Below are 13,722 nucleotides of genomic sequence, written 5' to 3'. Positions count from 1 at the left end.
TTTGGTTCAGGTCATGATGCCAGGGTCCTAGGATTGAGCCCCGCTTCAGGATCCCTGCTCAGTGGAGAGTCTGCTTTTCCCTCTACCCTCCCTGCCCCCCTGCTTGTGCTCTCTATCTCTCTGAAATAAATAAAATATTTCTTTAAAAAAGAATATATTTGGTAATGGGCTGATGAGCTGTGTTTGAGAGGACAAGGTCTTTTTATGTCACATTTGCCAACGTTTGCAGTATACTTTTACCATGTTAGTTTAATGACTGGTTCTCAAAATTCCTGAGTGTTTAACAGTTGGCTTTTGCAAGCCATTGTAAGCTGGCCCCGGGAGACACTTTATAACTACATATTTTCCACACCAAAACAAATGTAGTTTGATAGATCCTCATTTACTTTTTTGGATCAATGAAATTAATTACAAAGAGATCAATTCTCCCTCGCCATTTGGGTCCAGTCTGCATAAGAACTGGAACATTCTGTTTTGTCTGGCAGGCCATGGAAGCACATCCCAAGGGTTCCCTTACCCTTACCTGGGATACACTGTGCCGAGGTTACAGACTAGAGAGATATCAAAGTCAGATGCTCCCAGAGCAAGCATAACTGGATCATCAAGAAAGGAACCCAAAGAATTGGCAATGACATGGAAGTCAAAGCATTAAGAAAGTAAAGATCAGGGACGCCTGGGTGGCTCAGTTGGTTGGACGACTGCCTTCGGCTCAGGTCATGATCCTGGAGTCCCGGGATCGAGTCCCGCATCGGACTCCCAGCTCCATGGGGAGTCTGCTTCTCTCTCTGACCTTCTCCTCATTCATGCTCTCTCTCACTGTCTCTCTCTCAAGTAAATAAATAAAATCTTAAAAAAAAAAAAAAGAAAAGAAAAAGAAAGTAAAGATCAAGAATTCTAAAGAACCTGGGAACAAGAGAAAGGATTTCTTTTTCTCTTTGTGCTTTCATTTAATACTAACCAATTTTTGCCCTTATGGACCACACACTCTTTTAAGGGGATGGAGAAATCAATGTACAAGTAATCAAAAAACACATAAGGCAATTGGAGATAGCAGTATATATAAAAATTAGTGAAAGGAAATTAAATGAGCTCATGAAATGGAAACTGACAGGGTTGAGATTTAACAAGGAATTCACTGAAGATCATTCTGAGACTGTAACATTTGAACAAAGACTTCAGCAGTTAAGAAGCAAGCAGCAAAGCAAGTCTCCAAAGTTGACCAGAGAAAAGCAATTGAACAATATAGAGTACTCTAAGCCAGGAAAATGCTCAGTAAATTCAAGGACACCTATTGTGACTGGAGCCTGCTAAATGATCATGGAGAAGATCAGCAGACAATGAGCCAGAAGGATGAAGCAGGAAGATCACATGAGGTCTCAATATGCCATAAAAAGATTTAGTGTTTCTTTCTAATTTTAATGAGAAGTGTTTGGAGGGTTTATAATAACAAGTGATACCTGATTTGTGTTTCTTTCTTTTTTTTTTTAATTTATTTTCAGCACAACAGTATTCATTATTTTTTCACCACACCCAGTGCTCCATGCCATCCGTGCCCTCTATAATACTCCCCACCTGGTACCCCAACCTCCCACCCATCCATCAATTCAAACCCCTCAGATTGTTTTTCAGAGTCCATAGTCTCTCATGGTTCACCTCCCCCTCCAACTTCCCCCAACTCCCTTCTCCTCTCTAACTCCCCATGTCCTCCATGCCATTTGTTATACTCCGCAAATAGGTGAAACCATATGATATGTCTTTCTTAAAAGACCACTCCATTTTCTAATAGGGCATTTGTATGGCAAAGGAATCATTAAATAGATGAGTGTGGGAGGGTCTGGAAAAATCCAGACAGATAACTATGGTTGCTTATCCTACAGTCCTAGCACAGATTTGCAGATGGACATAGCTCCAAGCGGTTAAGAAACAATCTTGGCTTTAGAAGGAACTGACCACTTCTGCATTGAAGGAACATAGAATCACAGGTTTTTGTTAGCTTAACTGAGAGCAGTAACACCCACTGGAACAATGTTTCTTGCACAGCATAGTCCGGACCAACCTTTGAAATTAAATGCTTGAATGAAATGAAGCCTGCCTCAACTTTTATATTGATGGTTGCTACTATAGATCATTGGTTTAGTCAGCAAAATGTTAGCAAAAAAATGGAACTTGGAAACTCTCTGACAAATAACGCCTCATAGTATAAAGAATAAAATGTAGCAAATATCTGTTCCCTGAAGAAATAAATTAAGGAGAGACAATTCATTTTCTGTTTAATTGGATAAAAAGCCCTTTGCGTGATGATTTTAATTGTGTTTCCCATGGGCAGACAGACATTTCATGAATTCACCATGGATTTAGAATGTCATAGACAACAAAAGCATTTCTTCCATTATGTCTATTTATGGATCCTAAGTTTCAGTAATTAACTCAGAAATGGAATAAACCATTTTTAATTAACCTGAAGATACAACCTTTAAGAGATTCATTTTTCTGTAAAATTTTAAAAATGATTCATTATGAATTAGTTCACTTTAATTACACAGAAATAAAATTCTAGATTGAGGTTGGAGTCACATATTAATTTACCTCAAAATTCATTAATATTATTTACCATTAAGAAATACATTTGAAAGATGTATTTGCAAGTCTTGCTTGTGGTGAATTTTCAATCTTGTAATTATAATGATAATATAATGGCAATAAAATACAGTGGCTGGCTGTCATATGCCTTTGAAGTATTTCTCTTTAAAACGTAATTTCTTATACATGTCTAGAAATCAGATACATAATGGTTTTATTTCCAATTTTATTGCCTTACGCTGTTTCAGACCTACAAAGACCAACGATACACTTGTAAAAAAAAATAAGTGATTATGAATTCATTTCCTTACCTATATAATTAGCATCCAGTCATTAGTTATTGACAGTAAGTACAATAAGTAAAGCATTTATCTTTGTATTGATAACATGTCAGTATTATCTGAAACACATCCATACACATTCTATGTAGCTATTATTCTGGGCATGATATGTCTTGCAACAAATCTTGCACCTAACTTTTTTGATAGCATTTTCTGGATTCAGTATTTGTGCAAATAGTGGCTTCTGATTTATACTGCATTTACACTAATAGCAGTTGCTAATACTGATGACTGGGACAATAGGACCCTAAAAAGGCAGAACCAGAAAGGGAGAGCTAGAGAGAGAGAAGAGGGAAGGAAGACAAGGAGGAGACAAAGATCATTAACACGTAAGAGAAGAACTAGAAGAGGAAGAGGAGGGAAAGGAAGGCAAGAAAACAGCCAAGGAGGAGATAGAAGAGGAGTGGAACCTGCTGTCCTCTGCTTGGTTCATTGGCTGAATCGGAGAAGTGAATTTACCACTCCCTTTCCCCAATATAAAATCCAAGTTGGGTGTTCCCTTTCCAGTCATCCTGACAATATCAAAACTGTTGAAGATGGTATGACTTCACATAACCTTCTACAGGTCATTTTTCATAGGGAAGTCAAGTATTTTTAAAGTCAAATATAATTTTTTTAGGTCAAATTGATTTTTTTTTAAATTTTATTTATTTATTTTTTTTTAGAGAGAGAATTTTCTCTTCCTTGGAATTATACAATGTTCTTCTACCTATGGAAAACAAACTCATTCAGGTTATTTCCCCATTAGAAAGTTTTTTTATAAGGACGCATCCAGATGGCATGGATCAGGCCTCTGAGAAACCTAATGGAAGACAAAGAGATCGGCCTGTGAAGAATGGGAGCTACAGGTAACTGTGCCTCATGATGGGATCCTTGGGAATTCAGCTGAAGGGATTATTTGGTCATCCTCTAATGGCAGAATTTTTTCGTTCTTCGTTTGCTCCTGTCAGTGTCACTTAACTTGTCTTGTTTATTCTCTTGCATAAACCAAGTCATCCATTTCCCCTGGAGTTTTCATTTAATTACCATCTTTCTTATTTGGAAAGAGCTTTGGCATTGTACCATTAAGAAGACCCTGGGCAAACCTAAACATGAGTTCCTTTTTGAGCTTCATGTCACTCATATCCAGTCAGGAGGTTGGGTCGTGCGTTGCCACAGATTCTCTTCCATGACGTCCTTGGGAATGACTGCCATTTTGATGCTTGGCGACACCAGTCACTGAATTTTTAAAATAGGACTCCAGTTACAGCTCTGAAAGCCGCACCTTCCAGAACCTTAATATCTTGGTAATCCAACTGTTGGAAATAAAAGAAGGACAGCGTCAAAGGAGGAAGATTTCATATAAAGTTCTTATGACAGTCCCTTCATGTTGGAAAGTGAAATGTCTCTTGTAAACAAGCCCCTGAATTTCTGAAAGAACATCCATTTCAATATATATATATATATATATATATATATATATATATACACACAAATACATATATACATATATATCTATTTTCTGGTGTATTTTGTGACCTAAACAAATAAGGTCCAGCCCATTCTTCCCAACCCCAGTCTTAAATTATTTAAGGAAATGGACGCCTGGGTGGCTCAGTGGGTTAGGCCGCTGCCTTCGGCTCAGGTCATGATCTCAGGGTCCTGGGATCGAGTCCCGCATCGGGCTCTCTGCTCAGCGGGGAGCCTGCTTCCTTCTCTCTCTCTGCCTGCCTCTCTGCCTACTTGTGATCTCTGTCAAATAAATAAATAAAATCTTAAAAAAAATTATTTAAGGAAATAATTTACAATTAAACTAAATAAATGCCAGTGGGATTATGAAGAATTTTCCATTTGAAATTAAATGGTGATGTCTATTTTCTGATACTGTTTGCTCTGATGAGAGACTACTAGGGTTGAGAATTAAATACTGAGAAGCACTAGCCAATAGTCATGATATTCAGTTTTGGTGTCCAATTTTATATTGCCTTACAGGGATGAAGACCAATGATGTAAGACTGATTTTTTTTTAAAGATTGTATTTATTTATTGGACAGACGGAGATCACAAGTAGGCAGAGACGCAGGCAGAGTGAGAGGGATGAAGCAGGCTCGCCACTGAGCAGAGAGCCTGATGTGGGGCTTGATCCCAGGACCCTGGGATCATGACCTGAGGCTTTAATCCACTGAGTCACTCAGGCGACCCCATAAGACTGATTTTTTAACATCAGCTTTTGACCTAGCTCAGTCAGTTCTTAAGGCAAAAATTGGTCCATTGGCCAAGGTATCTGAGGGTATTTTACTTACTTTTTAGTGCAATGGTGCTCTTAGAATGAACCATACATTGGCTTGCTTGAAATGTTACTATAATTTGGGAATGAAAAACTGCCACCTGGAAGAGAATATTTCTCAAGAACGATAGGACAGCACATACCATGGAATTAGAGTAACAGCAGCTGAACACTGATCCATCTGGAAACTTTAAACAATGCATCTGGCAATTTACAGGTAATAACTTGCCACTTTTGACAGAAAAGGTCATAAATATTTCTTATTATTACCAAACAAGACACCTGTGAGCTCGGAGCGAACCCTTATAAATCTAGGGGCCGTACTGGCTGGCTGTCCTGAAGTAAACATAAAGTCAGCTAATCTTTCAAATTGGAAAATGCCATAAACATGCAAAGAAGTCATAAGATTTGTGAATAAAACTAAACTGTTTGACAGCAGAATGTCGTTGGATTTTAAACGTAAGTGGGTATCGGACATGGTAATCATGAGTCCCTGTTTTCACGTGACTCTCTTGGTATATGCCAGTTGCCCTTGCTGAATTGTTAAAGGTGTAGTACTCCTTTTACTCTCAAATGTGTCCTTGCCCCATGTCGAAAGGTAAATTATATCCTATCCTTAGTCTTAATACTCCTATGCTCCAAAAGACAAAAAGAAGCAAGAAGAACTGAAGAAGAATTTAGGCCCCCTGCTGTTTGGAAATCAGATAGTGAAAAAGCTGTTTAGTTTAGCTGGGGATATTAGTTCTTTAGTGTCACCTGACAAGTTATGGTCTACTTTAAGGAGATAAGGAAGGCTTCCAGGGAAAGCAAGCTGGACTGAGACAGACAAGTAGACTGATGGATGAATGGTTGGATGGAGACAGGTAGATGGAGGATAGACAGATGGTAGATAGAAATAGATGTTAGATAGATGATAGTAGATAAATATAGATAAAATAGGTGATAGGTGAAGGAAGGGATGGTAAAGACCTAGATGATAGATGGATTGATAGAGGGGAGGGAGAGAGTTACATATACATGATATGTCTAACGAGGTCAACTCTGTACTCAGCTAATTGCAATTCTTCTAATGTTCTTTCTGAGAAGTAATGCTAAGCTACTTGCATTTTCTAACTCCCTAATGATGCAACTTTCTTTTGAAAATCAGTAGAGTATGTTTTATGCATCCTCTAGAAACTCAAGCTAAGGAAGAAATTGTGTATAAAAAAAAATCTCAACTCAAGCTTAATTTTATAAAGATCAGGAATGCCTATATTGAGCATAAGAAATTCGACCTTCTAACTCAATTAACTTAGTATGACCAATTCTGAAAGATATCCTTATCACATCAATGATAATTTGAAAGATACAACATTTTCAAAGGAATTGAATTTTGAACCACTCAACCTCACTAACATCCCTTTTGAGCAAATGATAAAATTTTATTGCAATGAATAATAGTTTGTACCAATTATAAACCAGCTAGCTCCTCCTCTCCTTTGTCGTGGACTGACTTTCCTAAGTTTTGAATTTCATTTTTGCCCTAAAATAACTTACTCAACAAGAGCGGCTAGAATTTCTATATAATGAAAATCAAGCCATTAAAATCTCAGTTTTTTGTCAGCAGACAAAATTGAATTAAACCAACAAAGAAAAACAGGTTACAAATACTCAGATCATGCTTTTCCTGAAGCAGCCAGTATACCTGCCACGGAATCTGATCAAGGGTGGGACTCTGAAGAACATTGGTATAGTTTCAGAATGATCTTTTAGGAGGCTAAACTAGAATATTTGCAATTAGTGTGCATGCATGTGTGTGTATGTGTGTGTGTGTTTTGACAATACAGCAAAGCCATATTGTATAGGTGTATACATCTTGACTAAAATCCACCTGTGTGGCAAAAGGAAGGAAGAAGAATACTAATGTATTAATTATCTTCTTGCCCCAGTTAACTATGCATGTTAATTAAGTTGGCTTATTTCATTATCACCCCAAGATACTCATGTAATACCTGAAATTCACAAGTTCTTTTAAAAGAAATATTGCCTTCATTGATAGGAAATTAAGCAACATATTAGTACATTCATAATTAAAATTAAGATATAGAGTATTCTCAAATTGAAATGGCTACTCTCCAAAGGAGAAACATAAATAAGAATTTAAGTAGCGGAATTGAAAACTTTATTTGACTTTAAGCCACTGGTTACATCTATAGTTATATTTTTTTAAGACCATCTTTATGTCTTTATATATACCTGTATCACTATGTTGCTGTTACTGGCTGTATAACTAGATAAGTTTTCATTTGTTCATCTATCCTTACTCAATAGAGCTGCTTCAAGGGCACCTTGCAGAAAGGGTAGTGGCTTGGGAAACAGATGAAAAAACACTCACAAATCTCTTGAGTTTATAGATCTCTACAAGGCTTGTCTTGATTGGTGGCAGGTCAAGAAATCCATTCTTGGGCACCAGGATTCCTACACTGTCATGTCTCCAGAAAATGCCAAGGCTGGGTGTCACACTAGCTTAGAGGACCGATGTCTCAGACATGACCCATGAGAGTCTAACTTGAATATGCATCTCATCATATCAAGTACCTCTCCTTTATCACAAAGGAACATTTTGGCTTATATTGAAGACAGTTAGCATTGCTACACTTTATGTTTCTTTCCCTTCTCACCCTCCTCATCTTGGGCAGGTGAAGGTTCTCATTTCTATGGAGGTCAGGAAAAAGGATCAATGGCATTAAGCTGCCTAAGTTTGGTTTTTTTTTTTTTTGGTTTTTTTTTGTTTTGTTTTGTTTTGTTTTGTTTTTTTTAGTTCAGTGAGAGGAATCTTTAATGGGTTCCTTCTAAGTCTCTGAAGAATATTTTGTAATTGAGTTATGTGGAGCCCTAAATATCTGCAAATGCAAATTCTGCAAATTCCCCCCTTGTACAACTTGTTTTCATGCCTTTTTTGATTTCCTACTTTCTTTTATTGCCAGGTGATCAGTCCTTAAAGGCAATGGCCCTTCCTCATAGAAATGCTTCCAGACATTAGATGGAGAATATCCCTCTTGAGACCTTAGCTAGCATAATTAATTTGAACTTCATATGCCTCTCTCCCCAGGAGAGAGGAATGGTCTTAGGTTTTGAAGTCCCAGGTGGACCGAGCTACTTATAAATTAAAATACCTTACTTTGCTTTTGTGTAATATGGGTATTTTATCTATCTCAAAGTGGCAACAGTTAAGAAATCTGAAATCGTAGTAACAAATATAGTTCTGACTTGCTAAAAATGGAACATATTTTAGAGGGGGCATCACCTCTTTCCTGTCTCTTGTTCCCTCCAACATCTGGTGGTGCCATGTGTCCCTAGTCTGGCAAATACCTGGGACAGTTGAGTTTTTGAGTTCAAAGTTTAAAACACTTTTCCGTCTGACACATAGGAGGTACTCAATATAATTAACTTCTTTTTTAAGATTTTATTTATTTATTTGACACACACACACAGAGAGCACAAGTAGGCAGAGCAGCAGGCAGAGAGAGAGGAAGAAACAGGCTCCCTGCAGAGCAGAGAGCCCAATGCGGGGCCCAATCCCAGGACCCTGGGATCATGACCTGAGCCAAAGGTAGAGGCTCTAACCCACTGAGCCACCCAGGCACCCCTATAATTAACTTTTAAACACTTTCCATTCTGCCAAACAAACATATCTATCTTGAATAATACAAATGCATTTATCTCAGTGTACTAATGGATTAAGTGGGTCCTTCAATGCCTTAATTTTCTTGTTCTTCCTTTTCTTCACTGTGGAACACTAGGATTAAAACACTAAAACATTACAGAAGCTAAATTTCATCCACAATTTTATGTATATCTAAGCAGAATCTTGTGATTTTATTTTCTATACGTTTGAATGTATATAATTAGATATTTTTAATGTATGTGTATATTTGTATATTATTACTTTCAAGTTTTGAAGTTACTGTTTTCAAGAGTTCGTCATTTCCTCATAGTTGTTGCATTTATGGTTGCGTAATATCCTAATTAACAATGGTTGAAAACTTAGGAATATTGCCAGGATTTGCCATGATAAATATATGTAGCTTATAAACAGCTACAATGATAAATATAATGTAGCTTATAAACAGCTTGCTTAATTTTTTTTTTCAAAAATTCTAAGTGAAATAATTGAATGGCTCTTGGTAATCACTCTCAGTTGCTCTTAATAGCAACATGTGAAAGACCAGAGAGGGCTTTGTGGGTGTAGGGAAAGAAAAATTTTTATTCTATCCTTAGAGTTCTTCTAGCTGGACTAAGAATTAAATTGTCATGAGACAGATGAACAGGAGAAAAAAAAAAAAACACAAGGTTTTATTATATGTGTATGGGGGTCTCCCATCCAAGTACTAACCAGGCCCGACCCTGCTTAGCTTCCGAGATCAGACGAGATCGGGCGCGTTCAGGGTGGTATGGCCGTAGACTGTGTATGGGGGTCTAATCATAACATTGAGACCAAAATAAGTGACCAAGGCAGGCAGTTTTTATACAGTTTAGATAAAGGGACAATAAATTTCTGAGAAATTGACAGGATAAAGAAAACAGATGCTTGGGGGGCTTTAATTTGCAAGGAATTCTAAATAGAATATGAGTTGCAGTATCTTAGCAAGATAAGTAACAAGGTGGGGTGCCTGGATGGCTCAGTGGGTTAAAGCCTCTGCCTTCTGCTCAGGTCATGATCTCAGGGTCCTGGGATCCAGCCCTGCATCAGGCTCTCTGCTCAGCAGGGAGCCTGCTTCCTCCTCTTGCTCTGTCTGCCTCTCTGCCTACTTGTGATCTGTCTGTCAAATAAATAAATAAAATCTTAAAAAAAAAAAAAAAAGCAACAAGGTTTGTTGCTACAGCTTTCTCAGTTTTAAAATTCCTACCTCTGGTAGTAAGGATTTTGTACTTAGGATAGGGAGGGTATATTTCATTTGGAAGATTTATTTGCTGCTTTTGGGGAGACAGGGGAGGGTCCGAGTATCTTTGCACAAGCTACTTTTCTAGTAGCTTCAAGACAAAATAATCAGTATGCCATTGTATGTATTTTGGACAGCCTGCCCTTGGCCCCTACGGTTGTAACACCTCTGTCTTTAATCAAAGGACCCGTTTTAAAATTGGACTTTAATTAAAAATGGCTTCCTAATGGCGAATGTCAGGGAAATCCCTTTGAGCGGCAAATGCCTTTGACTTCTGAAATCCTTCCCTTAAGCATAGGACTGATAGCCTTACTCATGAACTTCCCAGTAAATCGCAATAGAAATCTGAGTTCATTCGACAAATGAAGATTTCCGTGCCCAGTAAGATATATTTGTCAAGACGGTGACTTTACTATATAACTATTTTTTTTTACACGTACAATCAATGGTGCTTACCTAGAAAACGCAAATTCTAAAGCATTTCACAAATAATTCACCCGGCACAGGAAGCTCATCTTCATATTTGAATTACCCATTGTCCTCATTTGTCTATTCTGAAGCCCTATTTTGATTACTCTTAACATCTTCACTCTTATCTGAAAAGTATGGCATCTTCCTAATGCATGTATTTTTTCCTTTTAGAATCTCAACTCATTCTCAAGACAGAGGGTTCTTTCCAGAAAAAAATAAATTGCCCACTTAGTGCATATTTCATTTCCTTGGTATGAGTTTCTGTGTTCAGCCCAGTTAGGATATGTTTGACTCCTCTCTCTTGATTTATGTCACTTTCTTTTCCCTTTTCTGCACAGCCCTCTTGCCTTCCAGCCTTTCCCATTCATTTGAGGGTATGAAGGCTTGATGCAGGTGAATTGGTCTCCCCGAAGACAAAGAGTTTGACACAGATAGCAGAAACTTTCCTATAAAGTTGTATATCAGATGAGGAGTTGTTAAAAGGAATAGCTGCCTAGAGCATCTCATTTCACATTACCTGGAGAAGGAGTTTTTGTCAGAAACCATCACACTGCATAGGTGAAAATACGTTGCCCAGCACATCCACCGACAACACATTATAGACATTACTCCCATGAATAATTGAAATTGTTTCCCACAGAGTTCACATTATTAGTATTCATTTGAGCAACGCGATAATAAATTCGGAGAAAAAACTCACTCTGAATATTGAATAATATTTTGCATTTTCATGGTATGTTATATTTTGGAAGCGAGGTTTAATGAGGTGTAATGAATTAGCGAGTTGCATGGGATGTACCTTGGAGGCAAATCAAGCTCATTATGCCCATTTTGCAGTTTAAAAAACAGAGAACATGAGAGAGGAAGGGATTTTCTCAGTATATTTCTGTGACCATGTGACATCAGAAGAAAAGGACATAAAATCTTTTATAGTCAGAAGACATTCTCTCAGGAAAGGGGAAATTAAGATAAAAATGTAATATATGGTCTTGCTTATCAACATTCAAATATCCAAATAGCGCTAACAATTCTCAGGATGGTAGGAGAAGCAAAGGAAACTGGTTTCTTGGTTCTTTAAAATTCTTCTGTAATAAAAATGATTATAAGTGTGTATTAGGCGTCTAAGAAAACTCTAGAGTTGTGGTGATTTTTATTTTTTTTTTAAAGATTTTATTTATTCATTTGGCACAGAGAGATCACAAGTAGGCAGAGAGGCAGGCAGAGAGAGAGGAGGAAGCAGGCTCCCTGCAGAGCAGAGAACCCAATGCGGGACTCGATCCCAGGACCCTGAGATCATGACCTGAGCCGAAGGCAGCGGCTTAACCCACTGAGCCACCCAGGTGCCCAAGTTGTGGTGATTTTTAGATGATTGGTCCTTGAGATTCAGGTCATGAGTAGTCTCCTCATACAAAAACCAGTTCTACATGCTGATGTATGGGCTTGCTAAAATGCATGAAGTTCAGTGTCACCTAAGGACCCTTTTGTCTAGAACCCAATTTCAAAGCGTTTGTACCTGCCAATGGAGCCAGGCATTGAGGGCAATTAAAAATAGTTCCTAACTGCTAAAAACTAACCAAGTGGTATTTCCCAGTTTGTCCCAGATATTTCCAGTTTGTCACTTCTAATTAAGAGAAAGGATTCTGGTGTCAATAAACAGTGTGTATATGTAAATGTAGACTAAATATATAAACTACCTATGTAAAGTATATGTATAAACTATATATACATATATATATATATATAGCCAAAACCATAAAGAAAAGTAGTCAATTCTTATAAAACCATAACAAAGCTATATTTACATAAACGAAATTCTTGTAATACCGTAACAAAATTATATTTACATTTACGCAGAGACCTAAAACATATATGTACTTATCTAGTTGTATAATTTTTGTTATAGAAAACACAGTTTTCATGTAAGTTATCCCATTATTAAGATGGTAGAGTATGACATCATTACATTATTTTTTTTTAAGATTTATTTATCTATTAGAGAGAGAGTGTGTGTGTGCATGAGTAGAGGGAGGGGCACATGGAGGGAGAGAGAGAAGCAGACTCCTGCTGAGCACCGAGCCTGAGATGGGGCCTGATCACATGACCCTGAGATTGTGACCTGAGCCAAAACCATAAGTAGAATGCTTAAATGACTGAGCCACCCAGGCATCAGTATAAAATGAAAAAGTAAGTAGTCTGAAGTTTCCAGGTACCTTTGCCATATTTTAGTCCACGTCCCAGAAGTTTGACCTTTGACAAATGTCAGAGTCAAAGCAAGGAAGTATTCACTTTGGAGAAATTAAGTCCTCTTGGTGGACTAAAGACACCAATAGGGTTTTGGAAACAATACATTAGTACTGAAAGAACCTAGGAGATCATGTACCCAACCCCTTCAGAATGATTTTATCTAATGTCCCAGGCCTTATTAGTGGCAGAGATCAAATTAGAGTCTTAATCACTCGGGGTTTTTTGTTTGTTTGTTTTAATTTTATTTATTTATTTATTTGACAGACAGAGATTCCAAGCAGGCAGAGAGGCAGTCAGAGAGAGGAAGAAGCAGGCTCCCTGCTGAGCAGAGAGCCCGATGTGGGGCTCGATCCCAGGACCCTGGGATCATGACCTGAGCCGAAGGCAGAGGCTTTAACCCACTGAGCCACCCAGGCACCCCAATCACTCGGTTTTTCTTTCTTTTTTTTTGTTTTACACTTTCTTCATCTCGCGGCTAGGTGGGAAATGGCAGCAAATTGAGAGCTGGCACTTTTAAATTAATTTTTATATTTCACAACTATATGTTACAGTGTCAAAATGCTCATTACTTTAAATATAAACCCGATAGCTGTGGAAGCTTACTGTGTTAACCTCTCCCCATCTGTCCCCAGCTCCCAGATTTTACCCGTTCTGTTGTAATGGTGACAGAATAAAATTCTGCCCCTTTGGTTTGATGTGTAAGACATAAACTTATTCCTCTCCAGATGCATATTTACCTTTTATTTACCTTTGATTTTCATGGCCAACCTGTATTCTAACCAAACAGAGTTATTTATTTGGAAGTTCTTTTCTATTCTTTCTGACCTCCCTGGTTTTGTTCACGCACTTGTCATCGTGTGGAAATCTATTTATTCTCTTCCCCGCACAGCCTGAGTCT

Source organism: Mustela nigripes, chromosome 12 (genome assembly GCF_022355385.1).
Source record: "Mustela nigripes isolate SB6536 chromosome 12, MUSNIG.SB6536, whole genome shotgun sequence".
Classification (NCBI taxonomy): domain Eukaryota; kingdom Metazoa; phylum Chordata; class Mammalia; order Carnivora; family Mustelidae; genus Mustela; species Mustela nigripes.
This window is presented reverse-complemented; position numbering follows the sequence as displayed.